The sequence below is a fragment of the Coregonus clupeaformis genome, chromosome 1 (assembly GCF_020615455.1).
Source record: "Coregonus clupeaformis isolate EN_2021a chromosome 1, ASM2061545v1, whole genome shotgun sequence".
NCBI classification, from domain to species: Eukaryota; Metazoa; Chordata; class Actinopteri; order Salmoniformes; family Salmonidae; genus Coregonus; species Coregonus clupeaformis.
In genome coordinates, this window is record NC_059192.1 from 32,184,446 (window position 1) to 32,190,449 (window position 6,004).

The window sequence follows — 6,004 nt, forward strand, 5'->3', positions numbered from 1 at the left end:
GATTTCAACCTCCCTATGTCCACATTTGACTCATTTCTCTCTGCCTCCTTCTTTCCACTTCTCTCCTCTTTTGACCTCACCCTCTCACCGTCCCCCTACTCACAAGGCAGGCAATACGCTTGACCTCATCTTTACTAGATGCTGCTCCTCTACTAATCTCACTGCAACTCCCCTCCATGTCTCCGACCACTACTTTGTTTCCTTTTCTCTCTCGCTCTCCTCCCACACTACTCACTCTGCCCCTACACAGATGGTAATGCGCCGCCGCAACCTTCGCTCTCTCTCTCCCACTACTCTCTCCTCTTCCATCCTATCATCTCTTCCCTCTGCTCAATCCTTCTCCCTCCAATCTCCTGATTCTGCCTCCTCAACCCTCCTCTCCTCCCTTTCTGCATCCTTTGACACTCTGTGTCCCCTATCCTCCCGGCCGGCTCGGTCCTCCCCTCCAGCTCCGTGGCTTGATGACTCATTGCGAGCTCACAGAACAGAGCTCCGGGCAGCGGAGCGGAAATGGAAGAAAACTAAACTCCCTGCCGACCTGGCTTCTTTTCACTCCCTCCTCTCTACATTTTCTTCATCTGTTTCCGCTACTAAGGCCACTTTCTACCACTCTAAATTCCAAGCATCTGCCTCTAACCCTAGGAAGCTCTTTGCCACATTTTCCTCCCTCCTGAATCCTCCCCCCGCCCCCCCCTCCTCTCTCTCTGTGGATGACTTCGTCAACCACTTTGAAAAAGAAGGTTGACGACATTCGATCCTCGTTTGTTAAGTCTAATGACACTGCTGGTCCTACTCACACTGCCCTACCCTATGCTTTGACTTCTTTCTCCCCTCTCTCTCCAGATAAAATCCTGCGACTTGTGACTGCAGGCCGCCCAACAACCTGCCCGCTTGACCCCATCCCCTCCTCTCTTCTCCAGACCATCTCCGGTGACCTTCTCCCCTACCTCACCTCGCTGATCAACTCATCCTTGACCGCTGGCCATGTCCCTTCCATCTTCAAGAGAGCGAGAGTTGCTCCCCTTCTCAAGAAACCAACACTCGATCCCACTGATGTCAACAACTACAGACCAGTATCCCTTCTTTCTTTTCTTTCCAAAACTATTGAGCGTGCCGTCTTTAGCCAACTCTCTTGCTATCTCTCTCAGAATGACCTTCTTGATCCAAACCAGTCAGGTTTCAGGACTGGTCATTCAACTGAGACTGCTCTTCTATGTGTCACAGAGGCTCTCCGCACTGCTAAAGCTAACTCTCTCTCTTCTGCTCTTGTCCTTCTAGACCTGTCTGCTGCCTTTGATACTGTGAACCATCAGATCCTCCTCTCCACCCTCTCCGAGCTGGGCATCTCCGGCGCGGCTCACTCCTGGATTGCGTCCTACCTGACCGGTCGCTCCTACCAAGTGGCGTGGCGAGAAGCTGTCTCCGCACCACGTGCTCTCACCACTGGTGTCCCCCAGGGCTCAGTTCTAGGCCCTCTCCTTTTCTCCCTATACACCAAGTCACTTGGCTCTGTCATATCCTCACATGGCCTCTCCTATCATTGCTACGCTGACGATACACAACTAATCTTCTCCTTTCCCCCTTCTGATAACCAGGTGGCGAATCGCATCTCTGCATGTCTGGCAGACATATCAGTATGGATGACGGATCACCACCTCAAGCTGAACCCTGGCAAGACGGAGCTGCTCTTCCTCCCGGGGAAGGACTGCCCGTTCCATGATCTCGCCATCACGGTTGACAACTCCGCTGTGTCCTCCTCCCAGAGTGCGAAGAGCCTAGGCGTGACCCTGGACAACACCCTGTCGTTCTCCGCCAACATCAAGGCGGTGACCCGCTCCTGCAGGTACATGCTCTACAACATTCGGAGAGTACGACCCTGCCTTACACAGGAAGCGGCACAGGTCCTAATCCAGGCACTTGTCATCTCCCGTCTGGACTACTGCAACTCGCTGTTGGCTGGGCTCCCTGCCTGTGCCATTAAACCCCTACAACTTATCCAGAACGCCGCAGCCCGTCTGGTGTTCAACCTTCCCAAGTTCTCTCACGTCACCCCCCTCCTCCGCACACTCCACTGGCTTCCAGTTGAAGCTCGCATCCGCTACAAGACCATGGTGCTTGCCTATGGAGCAGTGAGGGGAACGGCACCTCTGTACCTTCGGGCTCTGATCAGTCCCTACACCCAAACGAGGGCATTGCGTTCATCCACCTCTGGCCTGCTGGCTCCCCTTCCTCTGCGGAAGCATAGTTCCCGCTCAGCCCAGTCAAAACTGTTCGCTGCTCTGGCACCCCAATGGTGGAACAAGCTCCCTCACGACGCCAGGACAGCGGAGTCACTCACCACCTTCCGGAGGCATTTGAAACCCCACCTCTTTAAGGAATACCTGGGATAGGATAAAGTAATCCTTCTACCCCCCAAAAATTGTAAAGTGGTTATCCCACTGGCTATAGGGTGAACGCACCAATTGGTGAGTCGCTCTGGATAAGAGCGTCTGCTAAATGACGTAAATGTGCCCTTGAGCAAGGCACCTAACCCTAATTGCTCCTGTAAGTCGCTCTGGATAAGAGCGTCTGCTAAATGACTAAAATGTAAATGTAAATGTAAACTGGATCCTGGACTTCATGACGGGCCACCCCCAGGTGGTAAGGGTAGGTAACAACACATCTGCCATGCTGATCCTCAGCTATGACAGAGCCTGGATTCGAACCAGGATCTCTAGTGGCACAGCTAGCACTGCGATGCAGTGCCTTAGACCACTGCGCCACTCGGGATTAGCTTGAACAAGGCGTGGAACATAAGCACTAATCTGGATCACACAATTAGTATTTATTTGTAGTTCAGTGATTCTCAGCAGTCCGACTGCAATGTAGTCTAAAGCAAAAATACACTTTGTCTTTGCAACGCCTTGAAATACCCCCAAAATGTTTTGTCTACGAGAACCCTCACACGTTTCTCCTTGCACCCATACAAAGTCGCTTTGTACCCCCCAGCCAGCAACTTGTCTCTTTGTGCCCTTTCTGGCCCTGTCTCCAAGGCTGTCCTCAGCCTGAGGGCATATAGGAGCCTTGAATGTGGTAGTTGTAGTCCGGACAGACCTTCTGCACCAGGCGATAGTCCGTACTATAGAAAGACGCGTAGATGCAGATGATCCATGGAACACATACAGGTCACATGGCTCTGGGTCTGCTCCTGGGAACAGGTCTTGGATGGGTCGTAGTTGCAGAGGGCCACCCGGTTATTGTGCTCCACCTTCTCGTACTCCACCTGACAGTTGAAGGTCTTGGAGTCCTTGGGGTGGAGCATACTCTTGCGCTCCAGGTCGAACTCCACCTCCCTTGCGGGCAGCACCAGGCTGATGGACACGTTGCATTCACCTGTGGAGTTGTGGCAGAAGTAGATGTCCAGCCGTTGCCGTGGTCAACAATTTTGCCCATGATCAGCAGGTTGAGCTTCACCGTCTTGAGGTTGGAGTAGAAGTCACCCCAGCCGAAGATCCTGGACAATTTGGCGTCTTGATGACAATGGGGCAATGCTAGATCCATGACGACAGGTCCTGGTTGGCCAGTTGGATATTCCCCATTTTGCCTCCTGGCATCTCCCAGAATTCCTGCTTGGAGAAGGGGACAGGGGAGCGTTTAGTAAGCGGGGTGTTTGGGAACAGTCTTTTGGAGTGCAGTGTCCAGTAGTCAGAAGGAGAAGCCTCCTGCTTTCTGAATGCTTCAGCTGACCTACTCTAAGCAGCAGTGGAGCTGTTCTGGGCTCTGTCCTGCCCCAGAACCAACTAAATGGAGAGGAGAAAGGAGGGGGAAAGGCACTGCATGAGCATCATGGCAACACCAGATGATCCGGAAAAAATTGACCTTCCATGAGTTCACACTTAACAATGGTGCAGGTAAAACAAACAAACATGTTGCTTAGGGACCCCAAAAGGATAGAGACGGCTCTGACTGCATGTGTGGGTATGGATGCCGGTACACAGACCCACGAGCCACTGCGGCCCCTCATGATGAGCTCAGATTTTGTGGCCCCCACCCCCATCAAAGTTGCCCATCCCTGCTTTAACCTGTCCTGTCTTCCCACATCGGCGCTGATGAGGGAGAGGAGACGAGGAGAGGAAGCCATTGTAGACTAATTGATATGCAGCCAATGTCCTGTCTTATTTTATGACCAGATGTTTTAAATGTCAATCAATTACAGTGCATTTGGAAAGTATTCAGACCCCTTGACTTTTTCCACATTTTGTTACGTTACAGACTTATTCTAAAATTGATTAAATAAATAAAATCTCATCAATCTACACACAATACCCCATAATGACAAAGCAAAAACCGGTTTGTAGAAATTGCTGACCACTCCATGGGGGAATCCAGCGACCAGCTGCCTCTGAACACGGCACCTCAACCCGTCAGTGTCTTCAGTGCACACCAGCTCTCTGTGGTGGACTCTGATCAGGCTCACCCCCTTTAACAGGATAGCCACTTTGATAGGGTCCTCAAACATGCACTCATCTCCAACAGTTGACTGTGTCTGTGTTGTTTTGGGTGCCGGCCGCGGGAGTTGAACCATCGCTGGAGTGTCCTGATGGATAATGCCCAGTGGAACCAACAGTGAAGCCACCGTCAATAGGCTGAGTAACTGCTGGCACTCTAACACCGACATGGCTCGTCCGAGACGGAAACGATTGAGGTAGGATAGGACTTTGTTACTCTCACCTGAGGGAGACGTGCCCTCATGAGAGTCGAGTCTATGGACATCCCGAGGTAGATCACCTTTCGTGAGGGGGTCAGGTGACTCTTCTCCTCGTTTAGGGTGAGGCCCAGAACACAAATGTGGTTCAAGAGGGTCCTCGTGTCCGTTGTGGCCTGTTCCATGGATGGGGCAGACTATCCAATCATCCAGGTAAGGCAGTTAATCCTCCAGTATAATGTGCCACCACAGCAAAAGGCAAAGGCTGGCGGGCCAGCCGAAATGCTGCAGTAAGTGTCCACCATGCAATGTGAGCGTCCGGTCGGATAGGCCCTGGCCCAAAACTCTCACCATTGTTAACAAAAACTGATAAAGCTTTCGTTTTGCCTGCGTCTGTGAAAATAGTCTATTGCCCTAGCTGGGCACAACACACTTGGGGAAGCCCCTAGTTCACCCGCAACAGCGAGAGGGGCGTGTGTGGACAACTGTAATGGCAGGTTAACGTGTCTGTCAGACAGAACTCTTGGCCAGAATGAGGGGTTTGGATGTAGGTTGACACTCCTTCATCTGAACTCATTCGGAAACACTCAGTCAGCCAGGGCGTCAACACTAGAAAACCCTGAGACATTTGAGGCGCCAGAATTATAGTGGTGGCCAGCATCGGAGTTGGTTTGTAGCCTTCCATCACTGTATTCAGTGCCCATGGGGACTCCACTTGCCTCTCTCAGTTTGGCCTTTGGGCCTGTGAGAAGCTGACAATGCTGCCAGTCAGCTGCCTGTTGGCAGGGACATCTCACATTTCTCAAGGCGAAAAGCCATACTGGAAATGGTAGTTTCTCTCTGTGGGAAGAAGAGAATGGTAGTGTATACCCTGCAGTATAACAAAATAATATGGCAACCCCAGCTACACACTGCGTAAGACCAGCAGTGTAATCTAGCTGTTATGTGAATTTCTAAGGGAAACTAGGATAGTTACTGTCTGTACTGTAAATTAATGTAAACCCAGCTATATACTGAAACCCTCGGTGTAATAGATCTGAGATGTAAGTTTCCAGGGGAAATTAGGATAGTTACTGTCTTAACTGTAAGTACAACAGAACTAGTAACCCCAGCTACACACTGTGCAAGACTGCAGCGAAATAGCTGAAAAGTGAGTTTCCAAGGGAAACTAGTATAGTCACTGTATGTAGCCTACTGTAAGTAGTGCAACAGAAAAACTATAGTAAACCCAGCTACACACTGTGAAAAAAACAGTATTGTATTAGAGCTGTCAATTCTAATTAAGGGATAGTTACTGTCTGTACTGTAAAGTAGTGCAAC

The 6,004-nt window shown here is 50.9% G+C and overlaps 1 pseudogene; it reads right to left on the reverse strand.

The window, feature by feature from the left end:
- Nucleotides 1–3,039: 3,039 nt before the first annotated feature.
- On the reverse strand, nt 3,040–3,540 carry LOC121583604 (annotated as a pseudogene).
- Between the last annotated feature and the right edge of the window lie 2,464 nt (nt 3,541–6,004).